Genomic DNA, 24,178 nt, shown 5'->3' on the forward strand with positions numbered 1-24,178 from the left:
ACTTGCCTTTTTTTAAAATTCTTACTAAGTAATAACGCCTGGGAAAAGAATAAAAAGGGCATAACAATACAAAATGAAGGGAATCCTGCGGAGATTTACTATCGCAGCCGCAGGGTCCTTTCTGCTCAACCGTGGCGGTATAACCCGCGGGATCCGCCAACAAATGATGTATAAGGTTGAGCCTAAAACGAGTAAATAAAAACCTAATTTCTGCATTATGTATCAGACTGAGATATGGTTCCATGCCACCTACTGTTTTGGTGGTGCTGTGCGCACAAGCTAAAATCTTCCTACCCTCAGAATCAAATCTACAATCTGCAGCTTTCCTCAGGAGCAAGCTCTTAATTCTGTCCTTATCTTGGGGTATGATTGTGGTTGGGTTAGTAAAAAGGTCTAGACATTCTATTCCTTCTAGTGTCAGTTTTACATATTTAAACCACGGGATGCGCATCCCTTTATCCCTACTGATGCAATCTCTAATAATTTGTCTACCCAGTTCCGCATCAGGATTGGACCAGATTCTCAGCCAAGCCATAACGGGCCTGGCCTTGATCAGGTCCTCGATGTAAGGCCTCCCTAATTCAGCATGGGTGATGTAGGCTGGGGAGCTCTGGGGCGTTTTGAGTATTCTCCGCAGGAATTTATTTTCCTCACCTTGTATTTGCCGTGCCCCTGCGAAGCCCCAAACTTCTGCACCGTACATGACTTTGGAGCAGCAAATGGCGCCATAAAGGTGCATAACCTGCTCCGGCGACCACCGGCCCAGCCTACGGCCATAATTCATTATTGCTCCTGTTGATGAAATCAATTTTATACACCGTTCTTCAATTAAAAATTAAAAGTTTAAAAGCCCATCAAATAAAAGACCCAGGTACGAAAAGGTTTTTACTTGTTCAAGTGTGTGTGTGCCTATACGATATGTGAATTTTTTACACGGTTTCGTCCCGGCTATTAAAACATAGGACTTAGTTAAATTGGCTGCCAGGTCTAGAGTGTCCATAAAATCAACAAAGCCGTCTATTAAGCATTGCAGACCTCTTGGGGTGCGTGCCAGAAGGACCGCATCGTCTGCGTATAACAGCACTGGAATTGGGCGAGACCCTATCCTTGGGGTATCAGCGTTCAATTTGCACAATGCCTGTTCCAGTTCGTTTATATACAGAGAGAATAAGAACGGGGCCAAAATGCAGCCCTGTCTTACTCCACTCGCGCAATTAAACGGTGCAGTTGTGTTTCCCGCCAAATTGAATCGTACTTTGGCGGAGGTGTTCCAATGGAGTGCTCTCATAATATTTGCAAGACCTGGCTCTACTCCTAGTCTAGTCAAAAGACTCCATAATTTTTCTCTGTTCACGCGGTCGAATGCGGCCGAGAGATCCATAAATCCCAGATATATTGATTGATCACTGGCTATAGTATATTTTGACACCAGTAAATAGAGATTCAGGCATTGATCCGTAGTTGATCTGCCAGTCCTGAAACCATATTGTAAATCCGAAATTATATGGTACTCCTCAGCCCAGTCCAGCAGGCGGTTTAGTACCATTCTGCCTAAGATTTTTGCGGTTACGTCGATTAAGGAGATTGGGCGATAACACTGCGGGTCATCCTTTTTGCCTTTTTTAAAAGTGGGCACTATAGTAGCTGTTGACCAAGAACGTGGCATACCAGTGGCAACAGCTGCATTGATCACGCGTGTCAGTATTGGGACCCAAAATTCTGTGTTGGATAAAAAGAGGTCTGGTGGTATCCCATCAGGGCCTGGTGCCTTATTATGTGACAGTCCCAGAATGCCCGCTTTAGTTTCACCAGAAGTGAATTCAATCACTGTCCTCCACGGGCAAGTTTTCTCTTCAGCCTCCGGGTATTCATCTAAAAAGTTATATAATTTTTTTAAATGATTGAACCAGCGCTCTGGGAGAATAGTTGTACCAATTACTGGTGCTGCAGAGTCCTGAAAGCATGGGTTATTTATGGTTCTCCAGAAGGTACTTGAATCCCTCCTCTCCACGGCTTCCCTTAAAGTTTCCCAAGTTTGGGACTGTAAAGCAAGTCTCCTGCATTTAATGGCCTTTTTATAGACAGTCCTACAATGTGCTATTTGTGGTTTGTCTCTGGGTCTCAGTTTCAAACTTTCTTTGAGATCTTTCTGTGCTCGTGAGCAATCTTTATTAAACCATCTTGGCACATTGTTTTGTTTCGGAGGCCGGGAGGTTTTTAATAGACTCTCTATGCGAGTGGCCATTGATTCAAAAGCTTTAGTCACTGTCAAACCTTCAGCCAGGGGATCAGAGCAAATTTCAAACTCTTTGCCCCCTTCCTTAATTAAGGTCTTGAAAAAGGCGTCTCCATCAATACGGGACCACTTTAAGCGCCTCCCCTGATCTGTAACCTTCTCAAGACTGCCTTCCGGCGTACTTCTTATTTCTTTGTTGGAAGACCAATTTTTAATCCATAGTACAAGTGGATTATGGTCACTGAATATACTCCAGTCGACTGTGGCCTCTTTTATCCATTCCCAAAATAAGTTAGAAACTAATATGAAATCTATTGTGGAGCTACACCCCCTCCCTTTAAAGGTTGTTGGAGGACCGGAGCCTTCATCTACACTCACTAGGTCGAGTGTGTGTTTTAGTGAGTGAGTTTTCATCACTTTCTCTAGCTCCCTCCCCTCTTTCGTGTGTTCAAAGTGCAGACCTTTTATCAAGGTGCATCCAGACCAACCCCCCATGCAATATTTTAGGTTTTGGCACAAATGGCAGTTTAGGTCACCCGCCAAGATTATATAGGGGGCCACTGTGGACTTACTCTGCTCTATAACAGCAGTCAAGTGAATCTGCAAATCATGTAATATAGAACCTTCCTTGCTCGATGGTATGGCGTTATAAAAACTAACAAGGATAAAACTCATTTTATTTCTTTGAAACCTTAAACCGAGGAAGTAGTTAGATTTCCAGTTCAAGCTGGACCACACTCCTTCCAGCTGCAAGTCCACATATATAATTAGTCCACCAGTGGGCCTGCCTGGTGATAGTTTTTGTGCGGGGACAGCAAAGCAACCATATCCTTCTAGCTGGAAGGGGTTATGGTCCACCACCCACGTTTCCTGGAGACAAATGACATGAAACCTGGTTACATATTCCCACCATTCATTGTTGTCAAATTGGAGGACAGGCCAGCTATATTCCAGGATACTAGACCAATGTCACCCAACCTTGGCTTTTCCATGGGAGTAGAATTACTGGGAGGTGGAATATGCAGTCAGTCAACCCCCTCCAGTCCAGAAAGTGAAGCAAAACGGTTGGAAGTGGGGATATTAAAAGTGGGGTCTGCCATCAGCTGGGCACTCCGATTTGTTGAGATCACATAATTTCCTATCAGAGATATTGGGTAAAAGTAACTTAAGTCGTGGGTGGATATACCACCCTCATAACCCTCTGATAGCCAGTCTCTGATATAGTTTACCACTCTATGGTCTCTAAAATTGACGATTATAACATCCCCTTGTACATTTTTAGGTCTTTAGTATCTAAGAGTCCTTGAGAAACAATGGAGACAAGCGCCCTCCACCGATAATTTGGCCACGCTTCGTTCAGCAAGATCCAAGTACCACAAGCACATCATCCTTGGAAAAGCGTTGCACTTCAAATCCCTCCTCGACTCAGCCAACAATAGACCCAAAAAACTATTCGACCTCATCAAGAACCCAAACTGCTCTCCCACAACCTCCAAGTTGGAGGATTCTACTAAGAAAGCAGTGGAATTCGCTATATTCCTTGACGAAAAAGTGAAATCACTTCATTCAGGTCATTCATCCTACCCCTAACCATTTGGCAGAACTTTGACCCCATCTCTGAAGATGCCCTCCTTAAATGCATCCTCGATACAAAGCCCTCTAACCATTCTCTTGACCCCATCCCTAGTGCCATTGCCATTGACTTCTATACCCATTCTCTTTCCTATTGGACCACTCTGGTCAACCCCTCCCTCTATCAAGGCTCCCTTCCTGTTTCCTTCAAAACTGGGCAGGTCACCCCTCTGCTTAAAAAACCCACTGCTGATGCGAACGACCTCAACAACTACCGCCCCATCACTAACCTACCTTTTCTTGCGAAAATCACAGAAAAATGTGTAGCGAAACAACTCTCTCGTCATATCAAGGACAATGATCTTCTTGACAATTTCCAGTCCGGCTTCATTCAAAACTGCAGCACTGAAACAGCCTTGCTGCAAGTGATTGATGACGCGCTGCGGATACTCGATTTGGGAGAGTCTTGTCTTATAATCCTCCTTGACCTTTCTGCAGCCTTTGACACTGTCAATCACAACACTCTCCTTAACAGTCTTCAACAGAGAATGGGCATGGAGGGCACTGTGCTTAAATGGTTTGCCTCCTTCCTCTCGGATAGATCCCAAATGATCAAAATAGCGAACAGTCTTTCATCTCCTTTGGCGGTCGGTCAAGGTGTTCCTCAAGGCTCTATACTTGCACCCACATTGTTCAATCTCTATTTAGAACCTTTGGGAAATCTCCTTAGTAAAACCGGGATCCACTATCATCTCTATGCGGACGACACTCAAATCTACCTTAAGGTGGCCTCCACTCACGATCTCTCCTTCCTAAGCTCTACTCTCGACTCCATTCAAAACTGAATGTTAACTCATCAGCTGATTCTGAATCCCTCCAAAACTGAATTCCTCCTCCTCTCCTCCACACCTTCTCCTCCCCCAGTTCAATCATGGATGGATCAGATGAATCTACTTAACAATAAACCCATCACTGTCGACAGCGCAAAATCCCTTGGTGTCATACTCGACAAAAAACTCAATCTACTCTCCCACATCGATTCCATTGCAAAGTCTGCTCGATACCAACTGCGCCTTCTTTGGGGGATTCGTCGCTTCTTCCCGGAGCACGACCTTAAAACCCTGGTCCAATCGCTGGTTCTCTCCAGATTGGACTACAGCAATTCTCTTCTTACTGGCCTCCCCAAATCCCACCTGTAGTCTGTTCTCCATTCAGCAGCTCGTTTCATATATGGGGCCAAAAGAAGCGACCACATCACACCCATTTTATCCATCCTCCGTTGGCTTCCCATCGAGGCAAGATCTATCTACAAGACTGCCTGTATCACCCACAAAGCCTTGCACTCCTCCTCCCCTCGCTACCTGGCAAATAAACTGAAACTCTCTGGAGCCTCCAGACCATCACGTAATGCAGAAAATGTATTGCTTGAACCTCCCACTTTCAAGAAGGAAAGTTCGATGGCCCAATCCTTTTCAGGCAACGCGGTGAGAATCTGGAACTCACTTCCGCCTAAGCTCCGGACCACCACCTCTTCCCAGGCCTTCAAAACTGACCTCAAAGCTCTCCTTCTTCAAAGACACTTCCAAATTGTATTCACGCCCTCTATTTTCTGAAGGAAGTCCTTCCATTATAGGAAATTCTGTTCTCCATGCCTATAGAAGTGCCTTCCCAGTGTGTTCTTATGTTTTGAGTGTCTGCCATTTAGTGCAGTATTATACCTCTACTTGTACTTTGTACTCTTTTGTAACATGCACACATGTCACCTTTCCTTTTGTAACGTATCATTTGCTACCTCTTTGTAGTGTCGCTAGGTGGACCTTTCCACTGTCGTATGGGTCCCTGGCTGAAGTGAAAGCATGTCCCCCTGTGAACGTGCCTCCGGTGGATGAGCCTGACGTCCAGGGAGGAGACACGTGGTGTAAAGTAATAAAGAGCCTGGAGCACCGGGCGTGGCAAGCAGGGTTCTAGCCACCAGTTGCAAACACGTGTGTTGTGCCCCCTGATTTCTAGGCCCGAGGCCCCAACACTACACTGGCGACGAGGTGGTCTCGCCACCCCATCGCGTGCATCGCCGCGTTGCGCTCTTGCCCAAGGAGCGGCTTTGATCTCCCCACCTCATGAGGAGTTGTGCCCCCAGCGTGGCCCCCAGCTGCCTCCGGACCGCCTACCTGGTGCCCAGCCGTGCTGCGCCCATCCTTTGCCGAGCCAGGCCCTCCGCTTTCCCCCTCGGCCTCCAGCGCCTGCCTCCTGGCTGCCCGAGAAGCTTCTGAGCCCGCGGAGCCTGCACACGCGGAACACCGGACCCGCCTGCAGTCTCTCACGCATCTCGCGTGCACCGGGCAATCCAGCCTTGCCGTTTCTCACGCATCTCGCGTGAGATGCGTTTTTGACCGTTCTGAAGTCCAGAATTGCCCCTCCTGCCTCCCAGGACGCCCCAGGACACCGGGAAGGCCCCAGAGGATCAGTACACGATGTCCGGAAGACTAGTGAGCCGGCCCCGAAAGGGTGAAGGTGAGCCTACCCCCGCTGCTGCGCCCGCCCACGACAACCATGGCCAATGTACCCCCCCGCTGGAGCCATTTGCAGTCACTGGCACACCCCCGTCGCAGGCGGCACGGTGGAGGAAGTGGGTGGAACGGCTTGAGAACTACTTCGTGGCGGCGGAAATCGCGGCAGAGCGACGGCGCGCCATGCTGCTACACTTAGGAGGTGAAGCGATCCACGACATATTGAAGGACGTGACGGAGGCTGGCCCGCCCAGGACGTATGCCACGCTGCGCGACGCTATCACTGGATACTTTGAGCCGTTTGCGAGTGCCGACTATGAGCGATTCTTACTGCGCCAAGCCCGCCAGCTCCTGGAGGAGTCTGTGGACGTCCTTTACGCCACACTAAAGAAGCTAGCCAGCACATGCACCCTCCCCGACGTGGACGACGAGATCCGCGCCCAATTCATCCAAGGTTGCGCGTCATCAAAGTTGCGCGAGAGGGTGTTAGAAACGGACAACATGCCCATGCGGGACATCCTCGCGCTCGGGCGGTCAAAGGAGTTGTCTAAAGCACGTGCCGCGCACATGGAGCCAAAGCCGATGGTCGCAATCAAGACAGAGCCAGTGTGCGCCCTCAAGACCGACGCTGGCGAGAACAACTCAAAGCAGCCTCGGCGGAGAAACCCAAGACCGGCGCAAGCTCCCCCCGGCCGCGCTTGCGCGTGGTGCGGAGGAGCGACGCCCCACAGAGGAGCGTGTCCAGCACATGGCAAAGTATGCAGCGCATGCGGAAAAGCCAACCACTTTGCGAGTGTATGTCTGTCGGCACCCAGGAAGAAACAGAGTGGCCCGCCCAGGAGGGTAAGGCAGGTAGAGCTGCTACCTAGCACATCCACCAGCAGCGACATGGATGATGATGAAGCGGACGTGGCCTCCGTCCATGTCGTGAGAGTTCTACACACCCTGGCGGGCTCTCCATCCGCAGAACCCATGTGCACAGTCAACGTACAGGACCAAGCCGTGGCGGCCCTGATCGACACAGGCGCATCAATCAACCTGATGTCTGCCAGCGTATACCGGACGTTAGAAAATGCCCCGGCGCTCCATCCTACGAGGGTACAAGTGTACGCCTACGGCACCAGTCGCCCACTCCGCCTGTGCGGGATGTTCCGGACGGACCTGTCCCACGACACCACTCGTTTACAAACCAAGATCTACGTGTCGCAAGAGGGATCAGGATTCCTACTTGGTTGTCGAACAGCCCAAGACCTCGGGCTGATCCATTTCGCACTCACCGTCCAAGCCAGCAGCCTCGACCACCTAGTTCGGAACCACACAGCTCTATTCGAAGGGATAGGCTGCTTGAAAGGACCTGCTATTCACCTCCACATAGACAAGTCGGTCACCTCGGTGGCCCTCCGGCACCGACGCATTGCATTCCACCTGCGACCCAAGGTGGAAGCAGAACTGAGAGTACTTGAGCGGGCTGGCATCATCGAGAGGGTAAGCGGGCCCACCCCGTGGGTGTCACCCATCGTGGTGGCAAGGAAGCCGAAGCAGCCGGACACGGTGCGAATTTGTGTGGACATGCGCATTCCCAACCTCGCTATCAAGCGCGAACGCCACCTGACGCCAACTATTGATGAAATAGTCGGGGAGCTGTCCGGCTCAAAGTGGTTCTCCAAGATGGATCTGAGGTCAGGATACCACCAGATCCCCCTGCACCCTGATTCGCACCCGATCACCACCTTCTCCACGCATGCGGGCCTCTGGCGCTACACCCTGCTCAACTTTGGAATCTCGAGTGCCGCGGAGGTGTTTCAAAACATCATCCAGAACGTACTACAGGGACTCGAGGGAGTTCTGAATGTCAGTGATGACATTTTGGTCCACGCACCGACTTTGGACGAGCACATCCAACACCTCCAGGCAGTGTTCACCTGACTCCAAGAGCAAGGGCTGACCCTCTACCGAGAAAAATGCGACTTCCTACGCAAGGACATCAGTTTCTTCGGCTACCGGTTCTCAGACCACGGAATTGGGCCGGACCCAGAAAAGGTCAAGGATATCCACGCTGCTCCAGCCCCCACGTCGGTGACCGCGGTCCGCAGTTTCCTGGGGATGGTCACCAACTGCGGGAGGTTTATCAAGGACCTGTCCGACCTCACCGGTCCCCTCCGGGACCTCACAAAGGCGGCCGCCCCCTGGGAGTGGGGCCCGGCACAGCAGGAGGCGTTCCAGAGGACCAAGGCGGCGCTCTCGGCCGACACCACCCTGGCCTACTTTAATCCCCGCAATGAGTCGCAACTCGTGGTGGACGCCAGCCCGACAGGCCTAGGGGCCGTGCTAACCCAACGACAAGCATGCGGGGAATGGGCCCCCATTGCCTACGCGAGCAGGACCCTCACACCAACGGAGCAGGACCCTCACACCAACGGAGCAGCGGTACTCGCAAATTGAACGCGAGGCCATCGCCATCCTATGGGGGTGCCGGCATTTCCACATCTACCTGTATGGGCACCCCTTTGTGGTCATCACGGACCACAAACCTCTAGTCCCGCTGTTCCAGGGTTCCTCCACTCGCCCCCCTCCGCGCATCGAAAAATGGGTGCTCCAACTCCAGGAATTCCAGTTCACGTGGAGTATCGGCCAGGCACCCGGAACCCTGCTGACTTTCTGTCGAGACACGCACGTCCTGCCACGGACTCAGAAGCTGCTGATGCCGCGGCCACGGAGGAATTTGTCAGGATGATCGTGGAAAGGTCACGGCCACTACCGATCTCTTTGGAGAACGTGGCGCGAGCCACCAAAGAGGATGACTGCCTCCAGATCGCCATCCAAGCCGTCACGTCAGGCAACTGGAAAGAACTCCAAAGCCCAGCGTCGTTCCGCACATCGGATGCCCAAGCGACCCTTAAAGCCCTACATCAAGTCCGGAACGAACTGTCCGTATCTCCGGAAGGATGCCTCCTGAGAGGGCCCCGTCTGGTACTACCTAGCTGCCTCACCCAACAGGCAGCCCTTCTGGCGCACGGCGCGCACCAAGGCATCGTGAAATCGAAGAACCGCCTCCGGAGCAAGCTCTGGTTCCCCGTCCTCGACAGGGTGGTGGAGACAATAGTCCAGCGGTGTCCCGTGTGTCTAGCGACCAGCCTACCCAACCCTCCAGCACCTATAATCACTGAGGAAGGCCCAACGGCTCCATGGGAGCGAGCCAGCGCAGACTTTGGCAGCCTCCTCGGAGGGAAGTACATGCTGGTAGTGGTGGACGATTTCTCGCGATACCCCGAAGTGGAGCTCCTGTCCTCGACAGCCGCTGCGGAAGTGGTTCCCAAGTTGGAAAAGATACTTGCCACCCACGGCCTCATCGGGGAGCTGCGCACGGACAATGGCCCCCCGTTCAACGGTACCGAGCTGGCAGAGTACCTGCAGTCACACAGCATCAAACACCGACGCATAACCCCAAGGTGGCCGCAAGCTAATGGAGAAGTCGAGAGACTAATGAGAACTTTAAACAAGACAATTCAAATCGCACTGGCAGACGACCAGAGCATAGAACTAGCCCTCTATCAATTTCTACGGGAATACCGAGTGACGCCCTACTGCACCACGGGGATTTCTCCAAGCCGCCTCTGTTTTGGCAGAACAGTCACCGACACTATTCCACACCATCCCCGGTGGGCGTCAGCACCAACCCCGCCCAACCGGTCCATGGAACAAAGGACAAAAACTAATTGCGAAGCATCGCGGAAAAGGAGAGCGGCCGACAGCCCCATCCAAGTGGGTGACCGGGTGCTGGTGAAAGACCGCCACCCCGGGGGAAAGTTCCGCCTGCCCTTCGAGCTGGACCCTTGGACAGTCACGCGAATCAGCGGAACCCTGGTCACGGCGGTCAGGAATGGTGAAGAGGTCACAAGAAACGTATCGTTCTTCAAGAAGGTCCCGGACGGTGGTGAGGAAGAGTGTCCCGAGCAGGAAGATGACTGGCCAATGGCGCACCCGAGCCCCAGGAGGGCCACGGAACAAGAGACAGCGGCAGCAGGAGTGACTCCCCGCAGCGCTGAAGAAGAGGTGAGCGCCTCGACCGCCTCAGCCCAAGGAGGTCGGGAGTCGCAAGAGACACAGAACCGCCCCCACGGAGCAGGCGCAGACTGTTCGGAGGACATGCGTCTTACCCCTCCCGAAGGGCGCAGCCAGAGCAGGTACCACCTACGCCCATGCCCGCAGCCACCCCAGAGATACCGAGACTTTGTGGCCCGCTGTCATCTCCCGAAGCCGAAGTGAGATGCGCCAAGACCAAGTAAGACTGTTCTTTGTTTATGTTGTGTCTGGAAACCTGCAGAGACTGTGCTAGAGACTCTAAAAGAAATGTGTGACCGTGGTCGCTATGGTTATTGTTGTTTTCAGGTTTTTGTATTTGTGGGTAAAGGAGGAATGTAGTGTCGCCAGGTGGACCTTTCCACTGTCGTGGGGGTCCCTGGCTGAAGTGAAAGCATGTCCCCCTGTGAACGTGCCTCCGGTGGACGAGCCTGACGTCCAGGGAGGAGACACGTGGTGTAAAGTAATAAAGAGCCCGGAGCACCGGGCGTGGCAAGCAGTGTTCTAGCCACCAGTTGCAAACACATGTGTTGTGCCCCCTGATTTCTAGGCCCGAGGCCCCAACACTACACTCTTGTATTTTGTTTGCTTTTGATACATGCACAATTGCCACCATTGCCTCATGTAACGTAAGGTTTGTTTTAGTGTTTTGAGTGTCTGCCATTTATTGCAGTTTTTTACCTCTACGTGTACTTTGTATGCTTTTCTAACCTGCACACGTCACTTTTTCCTTTTGTAACGTATCGTTCGCTACCTCTTCTTGTATTCTGTTTGCTCTTGATACTTGCACAATTGTCACTTTTGCCTCATGTAACGTAACGTTTGCTTTTGTAACATGCTCACTTGTAATTTTTCTCCTCATGTATCATTACTGTTCCTATTGTGAAGCGCTCTGACACCTTCGGGTAAAGTCCGCGCTATATAAAAACGCATTAAATAAAAATAAATAGAATAAATACCGGTGATGCGCCGAGTGGCCAGAAGGTGGCGCTAGTAAACCCTGTCCTGGCAATCCTGTGCTTAAGTCTCTGTGTAAGAAAGAGAGTTTCTGCCACGTCAACTGAACTTCCTGCAGGATTAACTTCCAGCCAGGGACATCAGCCAGAGATACCTGGATCTGGAAAGCGGTCTGAGCAAACAGTGGTTAGGAGGGAAACAGACCTCCTTTGTAGTTTTGTGGACTATTTCCAGATACGGTGAAGGATGCAGTGCACACAATGAAGGTATTTGAGGATATAGTCGGGTTCTTGCTGATTCTGGCTGGGTCGCCGAGAGATAAAATATGCATGCAGTTTAAAACATTTATTTTAATCGTCTTTCAGTGTGCACTGCGGGTGTTTAAACGTGCAGGAAGGTGTGGCTAGTACACCGCGCCGATGTTCTATCAGTGGACCAGTCCCACGTTGATACCCACAATGTTCCGTTTTTTCTGTTTTTATTCTTTGCTCCTCGTGTGCACAGTTCTCATTAGCTAGATTTAAATCTGCCGTCAGAGGACAGCTTCGTGATAATATCTTGAGTTAGGGTGACCGCAGCGAGGATCAGAGACTAATCTTGTAGAGATTACGCTAACCTCAGATACTATCGTTTAGAGACAGGTCCCGTTGCCCCGCGCGAGCGGCGGAAAGATCACTCGCGTGTCCCGTTGTTTTCCTGGTATATGTTACGTAGTTTTGCTGTGCCCATTACATTCGCGCGACAAGGTCCCAGGCAGACCTCCTGAAATCACCAATGAGATTCTGGCCAAGAACGTGAGATAATTGGTTAAGGGGGGGGGGGGGGGGGGGATGGGGGTTGGGGCGTTGCTGTGTGTAAGGATGGTAAAATGACGTCAAATTATTTTTTTTGCAGTTTTATATAGCACGATCTCACCCAAAGGTCTCATCGGAGCGCTTTACATGAGCACCAGTTGCATTACAGACACACATTCATTTGTTGGGCACGGGGAGATCAAGTTATTTGCCCAGAATCACAGGATGTTTGAGCCTCCTGCCAGACTCGAACCTGGTTCAAAGTCGGCAGCTCTACCTGTTAAGCCACATCTGTTATCCTTCACTTTAGGAATATAAGTGCTAACCCATCTCCTCATATGCATTTGTTTAGGATACAGAATAGTAAGTCTCCCACAGTTAAGTTTTCAATTTCAATCCCCCCAGCTCAGAGATCTGTCATTCTGTTCTGTTTTATTATCAGGACTGTAAGTGGGATTAAAAAGTGGAGGTCCCTGAAAGGGGTGTGGCTTATACGATTAAGGGCATGGCTTAAACATATGCACTAAAATTCCCAAAGAGCGTCACCCTACCCATACGTTTGCATAGAATTGCAACTGGAAGGTGACATACGTGGTTCCCCAGCTTCAAAGTCGGCTACTCTGGCCGTTAAGCCACATCTCAAATACTTTATTGTTTGATTAGTTAAATCATGACAATCTATATAAAAAGCTTAAGACACTATTCAAACATTTTTCCCTAAACTGCTCCCATCACATTCAATAAAAGTAAGGCAATAAGACTATTAGCTAGAAGTTCTCTTCAAGAACAAGATAACCTTCGCTTGTGTGCAAACACAAGGTAGCATTATATTAATAAATACATTTGATAAAAGTAAAAGTCCCTTCTAAAAAACTAAGGGGCATATTATCAAGAAACGGCGTTAAAATTATCGCCGCTTTAGCGGCAGAAAACTGCCGCTAAAGTGGCGATAATGGGCTTGATAATATGCCGTTGAGAATTCCCATAGAAAGCTCATGTTCTGGTGTCAACATGGGCTTCTATTGGAATTCTCTGCGGCATATTATCAAGCCCATTATCACCGCTTTAGAAGCAGTTTTCTGCCGCTAAAGCGGCGATAATTTTAACGCCGTGCTTGATAATATGCCCCGAGGTAGCCACCAATATGGAGTAAGTGCAACGTAGCGCAAAAGGGACTACTTGTTCATGGGTCAGGGAAGAGTCAGAGACTGTTAAACAGCCACATCGGTTATACTTTACTTTGGGAATATAAGTGCTAACCCATCTCATCAAGGGGCATATCAAGAAGGCGGTGATAAAAAATTATCGCTGCTTTTGCGGCCGTTTTCGGCCGAAAAGCGGCGATCATTTTATTGCTATATCAGCAAGGTCACACTATCGCGTGAACCCTTGCTTTGGCGCCCTTTCCAATAACGCCCACCTTTGCATCTCTAATGCGATGCAAAGTGGGCGTTCCAGCTCAAAATAACTGGAGAAATTTCGCTAACCAACATTTCTCCATTTATCAATGTGCACGCTAACAAGCATAGCGATAAGAAAAGTAGCGCTAACCTTGGTTACCACTACTTTCCTTACGCCTGCTTTTAGTTTGACTTAGCCATGATATCCAATGGTAGGTGGATATCATGGCTGAGTCTGCCCTGCCCTATCAGCAAGCTATCGCCAAACGTTGTGCGATTATCGCTGTATTTCCAGCGATAATCGCACAATTGGCAGCTTGTGCCTGGAATTTTATCGCTTTTGAGATAAGCGTTGCTAATAGCACGCTATCTCAGCGATAAAATTCGGCGATAGCCGGAGATAAATATCCTAGCGCTAAGCCTAAGTGCGCTTAGCGATAATTATCACCGGTTGTTGCTGATATGCCCCTAAATGCGTTTGTTTAGGATACAAAATAGTAAGTTTCCCACAGTTAAGTTTACAATGTCAATCCCCTGAGCTCAGAGATCTGTCATTCTGTTATGTTTTCTTATCAGGGCTTTAAGTGGGATGAATAAAGTGGGGGCCCCTGAAAGGAGTGTGGCTTATACGATTAAGGGCATGGCTTAAACATATACTCTAAAATTCCCAAAGAGTGCCACCCTACCCACACATTTCCATAGAATCACAACTGGCAGCTGGCATGCGTGACTATTGGTCTGTGCTCTTTGCAGCGAGGCCAAGGATTGGATGATCACATATTCTGAACACCTTTCTGCCCTCAAAGAGAGAAATTCTCACTGCCTACAGCCACAACTTAATTGTGCCCCGTTATAAACACCCAGATACGACTTAATTCAAATTATGCATTAAACAAGAGTAACATGCTGCCCTGAAATCCTGAAAAAAGAGCAAACATTTATAGGAAATGTGCGACTAAGTAAAGCATGTGAAACATAAGCGGGAACGACATGGATTACCTGAAAGTTTTTTACTCTAATTCTGAAATTGATCTGTGTTGTCATATGAAAAGCTAAGGACATGAATACAGAGCCCAAAAGTTTAAAAATACCCGGTCTAGAGCACTCCTGAGAGTCATTACCCAGTGCACATTTGTGACCAACCACCTCCAGTTCCTCTCAGACCACACCAAAAGCTCTTCTAGTGGACTTCTCGTAGAGCCCTTTAATGAACGCCACCCTCTAAACTAATGCGCATCCCAGTCTGCGCCTTCTGTGCATTCTCATGGGCAACTTTTAGTCTGTGTGAACTGATGCTTGTATGTTTGTTGGCCATTGTGAAAATTAGGTGTGGGTGTGTTGCATTGTTAGTCTACGAGCATGCTCTATTTTTCCATGTGTACTAGTATGCTGCATGGCACAGTGTGCAGGCCCAATACAAAAGGCAAATCTAATAGCAATGCTTATTTGCTTTGTTGATACTTTTCTATTGAGAACTTAGTTTTTTAGGTCTCGCCTGACCCAGCGCATGCGCTGGTCAGGCGAGACTTTTTGAGAGGGCTCCAAAAAGTGCTACCAGGCCAGCATAGAGCTACAGTGCATGTGCGCGGGCGCGCGCGCCGCGATTGACCGCGAGTACTTTCACTTTCGCGGCCGCTTTGATGTTTGATCGCGATCACTTTCGCGGCCGCACGGCCTCTTGGCATAGCCAATAGGTCTCGCTTTTGGGACCTTATAAGTATTTAGTTATGCAACTGTTGCATAGAATTGTTGTAGAGTGGCCTGTTTTAGAGTGGAATGGCGTAGAGTGGAGTGGCATAGAGTGTCGTAGAGTGGACTAGAGTGAAGTGGCATAGAATGTCATTGAGTGGAGTGGCATAGAGTGGAGAGAGTGGAGTGGCGTAGAGTGTGAGTAGAGTGTCATAGGGTGGAGTGGAGCAGACTGGAGTGCGTAGAGTGGCCTAGAGTGGGGTGGCATAGAGTGTTGTACAGTGGAGTGTCAGAGTGGAGTAGAGTGGCGTAGAGTGAAGTGGGCTAGAGTGGCGCAGAGTGGTGTAAAGTGAATTAGAGAGTTGTGGAGTGGTGTAGAGTGGCATAGATTGGCGTAGAATAGAGTGGCATATCGTAGAGTGTCATAGAGCATCGTGGAGTAGAGGGTGAGGTAGCACACTGCCATTAAAGACAACACATTTTCAATTGAAATGACTATTACATTTGCCCATACAGTATATTGCACACAAATGATAATGCATGGAAATGGAATCCCCTAGGATACCAATTTTCTTTAACTGTATTACAATATTTGTTTCCACCACACTTCAAAATTTCATAAATGTGCTTCATTGATGCTTTCCCAACTGATATATTCTGAAATATTTGCACAAGTAAGCTAGAGACATTTGCATTTTGTTGCGTGCCAGAATAAAATAACATCGTTCCTCCAGCACACCCTCAGGACCCAGCATGAGTGTCACATAAATCCTCTCACTGTGAAGTCAGAGAAAGAAAAGTAAACACTAAGCTCCCTTGGAAGACAGCCTCTGACATTTTACCTCTGTCTTTGAATGCACAACAAATGTGAGAATAAAAGAATAAAATGTAAAGGCCTGTTTACAGAAAGCAACTACTTATGGAAGAAAACAGTAAACAGGCTGTGCTCTACGGGAGGAACAAAGACATACTGGACAGCCTAAACAAAATAAGCCAGCAAATAGAAAGGTAGTAACTGTGAATTACAAAACGCAAAACCAATGGTAAGCAGTGGGTGGAATGCATTCCCAGGGAAGCATTCCGAATGTCCCCAAGAAGTCTTTGCAAACCAGACAAAGTATGTAAAATTATTCTTTCTGATTACATGTGGCCAAAAAATGTTGATGTGTCACTAACATCGTTTGATTTACTAACCAGTAAGAAAGCTTTAATTTTTCATAAAAGTAATTTGCACCAACCTCAGAGCACAGTAAAAAATAGTACTAGAAGACGCCCCCCTTCAGCCCCTTACAGTTTTTTTTATATAAACCATATGAACTGTTTTTACAAAATGAAACAAGATCAAGATATTGGCCTCAATAGTTCCCGAACTTCGGTCTCTGCTTAATAATAAGCTTTGGCAAAACCAATTTGTCTGGCTTGTATTTTTAATTTGCGATGCAGATAGTACTCAATAACAACCCAGCAATTTGTGGTAAATTCAGTCCTAGGCCTATACCGAAGAAAAATATGCATTGAAAACAAGTGTCATTGTCAAAACCCCTTTCAGAGGGCCACGGGGCATGCAGGGGTTACTGGGCGCAATTGTAGGGGTTCAGGCCTTTTACTCCTGATGTCCCAGGGCCAACCTACTGTGGATTCTGTGCAACTTGACCAAGTGCCACATCAGCATTTTATCCTCAGGGCAAGCATGGTCAAAGCAGTTGAAGGCTCCCTCAGGGCAGAAATACAAAGAGAAATACAACAATCACAAACAGCTACTCAGTCCCGCTGAGGTCAGGACTCTAGTGTTTCGAAGGCAGTTCTCTGTGTCTCAATCCCCCTCCTCACTCTAGTGATCCTGGTTATTAGCCATTCACTTTAGGCAGCATTCAGGGTAATTCTCACCAGCAGTCTGAGTGTCAAGAGTCCACTCCAACTCTGTACCAAAGTCAAAAGTGTTCCAGTGCTGTAGCGCTATCTAGCAAGCAAGTTTGCCCGGGGCCAACTGGCCTGAATTCAGTCTTACCTACATAGTCTGGGCATCTGGAGTTCCTGAGACTGCCCCCTCTGTGGGTGCTGGAGTGGCAGTGGGTGGTTTAGCTGAGTTTACTGCACGCTTCCCAGATGGGCTGAGCTGGACGATCCTGGGGTTCCTTATACAACTGCAGCGACCAGAGGTTCCTTGTGGCTCTGCCTGGCAAGGTAAGTCTTTGGTCTGTCCCACGGTGAGGGGGGGGAGACGTCTCGAAGTTCCTGATTCTGACTTCTCGTTCCAGTATAGGTGCGTGGGGGTCCCATGCGGGCCTCACTCCTACAGAAATGCATCTGTTCAGATCACCCTTCTTGCTGGTTCCAGTGATCCCCTCTGGTATACGGGGTAATCACATCTCTACTGTACAGTGGTACCGGTTCGATCGACACAGCAAATGCCTGCATGGTTGGCCCTCCTGGCATACGTGGATACTGGCTCTTTACCACAAAAGCGTATAGGGCCCACTCTCCAGTAATCCATCCACGGCAGTCCCTCCTGGCATATGGGGTCAGTGATTCCTCACTGCACACTGCGCACAGGCTCCAGCGAGCTCAGCACAGCGATAATTAAAGTTCACTTTGTGTAGGATCCCCCAGCACATGGGGTCACCGATGCCTCTAAGCACAAGGACTCTGGTCCGATAGGCACAGTGATATTCATAGCTCACTTCACAGTAGCCCTCCTCTGGTATAGGAGGGTCTCTGACTTTGTCCTGCACATGGGCCATGACCCGATCGGTGTAGCCCCCATTTCCTCACACCTCAAAAAGGGATTCCACTCAGCAGGATTCCCAACTGGTCTTTGCTCTCTTCAACTCTCTCCTCTACTTCACAGGGCACATTGGGTTTGGCAGGCAGGCATGCGCTAGTGCTCTAGTTTCCAGGGCAGGTAGTCCTGGATTCCCTGGGGGATGTCCCCCCACCCAGCAGGGAGACTAGAAGACCTTGGCCACCAGTCCTGGTCATAGGCAGAAGTCTTGCCAAGCTACTACTCCTCGCACAGCTCAACTGGCTGCTTGATAGTTGACAATTTTGTGGTGTCAAGATATCCTTCTTATAGTCTATTTCCAGACACCAAATGTGATTTAGAAGTCTGAGTCTTTTACGTTGATGTTGGGAGTCTGTTTCCTTATGAAGTGCTCACTCCTATGCCCTCTTTTCCTCTCCAAAGCAGTCTGTCACAGCAGGAGTGGTTCCAAATCTGATAGCCCCACAACACAGGCAATGGGAGTGATTCACACCTGAATTTCAGACACAGTGATATGTGTATCAAAAGGTTAGCCCAGGGCCTCAGCCCTAGTCTTTATGATGGTCCTTCCTAGATTTGCCCAGGCCCCTTCCTTGTGACCTCTCTCTGAGTTGAAGTGTATGGTTTCTCCAATGTGCCCAACCCAGCTTACAGGAATGCAGCAATACACAAATCTGCCTGGGTCCATTCCTCTACCTTCTCCCCTCATGTTTCATGAAGCCCTGGGTCTCCTAAAATGGAACTCGGAGTCCTCCATGTATTATACCCTTCACACAGTAGTGTAACGAAACATATGGACCCGTCAATATGGAGGGGCTTCCCATACTCCGGACTCAGTCAGGAGATCTCAGACCAGGGCCCTGCACTGTGCCAGAGGGCCCCTCTAGTGGTTGGGGACCCAGCACCATAGGGGATGCAGGGGCTATTGTTACGCCACTACCACTCACTGGCACACATACACTCAGCACATGCATTTGACATACACACACTGCATTTTCTCTGTTTTGTTCCATTCACAGGCCCACATATACCCAGTACGGGTGCACCACTCATGCTCTGCGCAGCACTTCCCACCAAACCGATGTAGAACAAGGGTGAGTTAAGCACACAGCAGTGAAACTTTAAATGGGTGAGCCTGTCGGCCTCACTCCAGTAACACAGGTTAAAATGGACCTGTCCACTCCTACTGATCATTACACCATAGGCTGCCACCGCTGCGCTCGTGCTGCTTAACTCCTGGTAAAGGCAGTAGCCTAACACCACCGTGAGTGTTGCGCTTTGCTTGTCCCTCCCTGTCCCACAATACCGCAATCCGTGAGACATGCCTATGTCATGGTACACACATATGATATGTGTTTGTCTATGGCAATAAAAATCAACATTAGGGATCCAGACATCAGTACAGTTACGGCACTTAGGGCAGGAGCGCATCGTCCTTTACCATGCAGGTTACTTTTCGGTCTCAACAGTCACTATTTGAAAAAACATTCTCCGTGTATCCTATTTACAGGCAACAGCAGACATGTTTGATCATTCACAGTAGCCAGTGATTGGAATCCATAGCTGTGATAACAACGGTGACACACCAGGTGGAAAAAACATGACTTTATGAAAAGCACTAGATTTAAAATAGTTGATCATGTATCTGAGCTGATTTATTAATCAGAAAATAATGTTTATTTACGTGTGTAACCTGGCACAATTACGGTGCAAAATACATTTTCTGGGCCATTGCCTGTTTGCACTAACAGTTGCAGAAACGTGCCGTTTAAAAGTGGCACTAATAAGTTTCCTGCATGCATGTTTCTTTTCCTTTTCTGTCTTTTTCATTTTTATGAAATAGTCAAAATGGGATTGATTTTATGGTGCTGCTTCATGTACTGTACTTAGGCGGAAGCCAAGTCGAGATGTTCCTGTAATGTTGCAATAACCAAGGCTGTTACTGCCTGCAGCAAAAGCTGTATTGTCCATTGATTTCAAATTGATTTTTGGAGGACAAAGGGGATCATTATTTGTTAATATTTTGGGTGAGCGCCAGAGTAGCCTGCTTTATGTAACACAGTTTCTACAATGTTGATTTGCTTATGTCAAGTAACTTTATTAGTTCAACCCCATGATACCACTTCACATTATGTACAAAGCATTCTTTTCTACTCCTCTGAAACTATCAAGTGTAACTTTTCTGGGGTTTTGCTCAATTCCTTTGAAGGCAGACTCCCTGACAGTCTGCTATCTGATTTATGCCTGGAGAACTGTTCTTGCCTTTTAAACTGATCAGTTGGACTCTGTTGGACTGTTATCTGATTTCAATTAGACGTTTGCATTTGAACTTACGTTCTACACTTTGCCTGTTTGCTGATTTACCTCTTTCCCTTGATTTATGAGCTGAGTAGATTATGCTTGTTCATTATGGCACTATATTTTTGCTAGACCTGTCAGCCTTAGGATGGTCATCACCCACATTTTCTTTCTGCTTATCTCCTCTTTTTGTTGGCCTGAGGATTCTGAGCACTTTACCACTGCTGACTAGTGTTAAAGTACACATGCTTCTCCCCTAATCATGGTAACAGTGGTGTATACACAATTTTCATATTTAGTTTACTTGTAAGTCCCTCGTAAAGTGGTATACCATATACCCAGGGCCTGTACAGTAGGAAGGTTAGGTGTGTCTGAGCGCTCATCTGCATTCTGATGGCTCTTTCTGGGCAGGAAGGCGGCAGGGGCTGACACTCACACCTGATTAGGCAGTGTCCTGCCCTCACACAAAGGGTTGATTATCCCCTACTGATAGTATGGAGCCAGGGCTGGGAAGTAAGGAACTTAGTGCACTTCAAAGACCCTTCTTTGTAGTCACCCCCACTTCAAAGGCACAAATGGGTATAAGTACTTGGTCTCTGACCTCACCAAAGCAGACAATACTGGACCTGTGAAGACCTCTGCAAGGAGGAACGACTGCTATGCTGCTACAATGACTACAATTCAGCTGGACTGCTGCTCTGGAAGAACTGCTTTTCTGCTCTGCTGTTCTGCCCTGCTTCCTGCCGAGGAAAAGGACTGGACCCATCTCACTTGAAACCAGAGTGACTCCAAGGGCAGGCTGGCTTGCCTCCTGTTCTGAAGTCTCAGGGGCATCAAATAATTCCTAAAACCCTGCAACAACACCTGGACTCTGCCATCTGTGAGTCCCTTCCCTGCCAAAAGGTGCCAATCCAGTCCTGGACCCTTGGAAGTGAGGTTTCCTGTGTTGCAACTCTCAACACTGATGCATCGCCGCCTTTGCGCCATTCGGAACTAGTGCATTTCACCCCATGGTCCATCCTCAGTGCCTGAGTGCACAATTCAATGACAACGCATCGCCTACAAATACCTCGGATTGACGAGGACACATCGCCCCCCTTTCTACTCCCATCTCGTCCTCAATGGTACTGTTTTCAGCAGGGCAAGGCTGGTCCCTGTAGCCCACCTGCGCTCCTTTGCAGTCGGCCTGAACTTTTGGATTTGTCCGGTTAAGAATGACAAAATGTCTCCTGCTACGTTTTATGACGCTAAGCACTATATTTTTATTTAATCTTTAAAAATTAATAACTCCGACTCTACTTATTAGATGGTTGTCATTTTGGTCTTGATTTATTAATAACATTATTGTCTATTTTGTTAACTCTCTTTGTAGTCTTTTTGTTGTATATGCATTGTGTTACTGTGTGTGTTGCACAAATACTTTACACATAGCCTATTTAGATAAGCCTAACTGCTCTGTGCCAAGCTACCAGAGGGTGAGCACAGGTTATCTCTAAGTGAGTATCTAACTCGTCATGACTAGAGTGGTGCTCCCTACTTGAGCAGGTTGCATATCTCTGCCAACTAGAGACCCAATTTCTAACAACTTTCCTAATGACTAATTCAACCTGTTTTATTTTTAGATGTGTTAATGGTGCTTATTTGTATGTGACTAACTAACTTTGGTCTGCTGTAATGATTCTTACATTTTGAATAAACCTGAATGGTTTTGACTTTGAATACTGTCATGTGAAGGATACCTTTATTAGTACTAGGGCTCTTGTCCTTTGGGACTAACATGGCCCCAATTCTGCACATCAACCCTTTGAATTTATTGTTGCAAAGCACTGACACATGCATTGGAATACAAGATCCATTTATGAGGCGGGAAGACACGCCAAACAGTCAATAGAATGAGGTGAGCGAGAAATACACCTCTAGGACAGCGAAAGCCCACACGATGTAAATTTTAAATAACTGGTAACAATAGGTCTTGAAGACAGCTGTGTTGTCAAGCCACCCCTAAAAATAACATTCTGAACGAAAATGAACAAGTAATTTAAAGACTCCATGAAACTAGGTGGACTTCCCAAATATGACAGGATACGATCCTATGCTGTTGTAAATTAGTCCAGCTTGTAATTTTAAGAAAATTAGTGCAGTAGGAGTTGACCAGTGGTTCTGATTGGTGGGCATTCTTGACGTCATGGCTTGTGTAGGATAAATACACCCCGTAGGAATATGCCTTTTCTTAATTTCATTGGCATTGCAGTGCGTAGAAGTGACGAGATAGGTCACATTATGAGTCTCTGTCCTCACTCCATTACCTGCTTACAGCAAGCCAAACTGAGTGGAAAAACGTGTCACTTATCTTTTCCCAACCTATGTTAAATATACGTAGGAAATTGCATTTGTGTTTCAGTGCTACATCCTCTGCTAAAAGAGATGGGTACCACTATTAACCTACTCAACCAAGGGCTACACAAGCGTGTGAGGGAATGCTGAAGACCAGGGCTTTAGCTGTCTCCCCATTATCAGCCTTATGTGATCAAGTAATTGATAAATAAAAAATGCATGTTTCTAAACATAAAGGGTCTTTGGGCCAGTCCCCCTTTTTCATTGGTTTTCTCAAATGTCATTCACATTTTGCTTTCGCTCACCACAGCATGGAGCTGGGGAACAACCCACTTCAGCCACTGGCTCTAAATCATTTCCTTGATCACATATGCTGTTCAGTGCCAATGTTGATGGAACATTGCTTGAATTTGCAAATGCTTTTTTGCTTTCCATTCTTTATCCAGTTTAAAGTTTGCTAGTCACCTTTGTGGATTTAAATTAGTCTTCCAGTTACGTTAATTCAAAGCCAATCATACATTTTCTCTGTACCACTAAGAATCATATATTACTTTGATGCATAAGTAAACAAAAAAATATTTCTATAGCTGTTCCAAGTTCATCTGCCCGCTGGGAAGTATCCGTGGTGTTCTAATAAAATTATATGCAGTGTTTATTTTTACATTTACAATTTTCTGACATCCATGTGGCCTCAGGTTTAGATGGTGGCATGTTTTTCATGTTTCTTCTGTTTGTTTTTGTGTGGTATGTTTGCACTTAAAAAATGAAATAACCCTTTCTACTGGCTTGCCATGACTAGTGATTTTGCCAATGCTTCTTCAAAGATAAATTGACTCAGCAACTATATTTTATTTTTGAAAGACAGAAAATGGCAGAATAAAGGTGTGTTGAAGACCTATCCATCAGCCACTTCACCTGAAATACATTCCTCTTCTTCCACCTTCTACCCATTTCTCTCGAATCTTACTAGTAAGACAGAAATCCCATTCACTGGAATACTTGAATGAAACTTGTACAACATTCCATGTTCCAATGAATTTACATGTTTTACAAGGTGAGAAGGAGATAATGAATGACAAGGGAGAGTGGAATGGCATTTCAGTTTTTCCAGACCATACCATAGCATGCACAGAATTATTCGCAAAAGACAGCTCAACTGGAAATTTATTTAAAACATAATAATTTAGGATACAAAACATGAAACAACATCAAATTGTTTTGTTAACCTCATTAACCATTTGGGGACACTGTCAATTTGCCTCATCGTTTTGAATTTTGCCAGCAGACATTTTCAGAATTTGTTCTATTTATGTCTTCTCCATAATGCATCAGACGTGTACAGTGCGTTCCATAAGAAATTCATTCGAAATTGCAAAGCCACATGGGTTTAAGAAATCTTTTTTATATATATGCCAACCTTTTAAATTCATTCCATGAAGACATGAGTGCCTCAGCCCTATTGCTGAAAAGGTCTCTATTATTTTACAAACCTATGCATATAATTATAATTCATACAGCTATAAAATCTTTTAACTGATTTTCATCAAACT

The 24,178-nt window shown here is 47.4% G+C and overlaps 1 protein-coding gene across 2 annotated transcripts in view; it reads left to right on the top strand.

Annotated features, from left to right (window-relative positions):
* The first annotated feature begins 11,417 nt into the window (after positions 1-11,417).
* The window catches only part of LOC146812404 (solute carrier family 2, facilitated glucose transporter member 10-like), a 134,765-nt gene continuing 122,004 nt past the window's right edge, over positions 11,418-24,178 (top strand). Inside the window, exon 1 of one of the 2 annotated variants that reach the window (XM_085619403.1) lies at positions 11,418-11,618. The gene's annotated coding sequence lies outside the window, so the exon portion shown is untranslated. The remainder of the gene's footprint in view (positions 11,619-24,178) is intronic. The other variant, XM_085619404.1, reaches the window with a different exon arrangement.

The sequence above is a fragment of the Triturus cristatus genome, chromosome 7 (genome assembly GCF_964204655.1).
Source record: "Triturus cristatus chromosome 7, aTriCri1.1, whole genome shotgun sequence".
Classification (NCBI taxonomy): domain Eukaryota; kingdom Metazoa; phylum Chordata; class Amphibia; order Caudata; family Salamandridae; genus Triturus; species Triturus cristatus.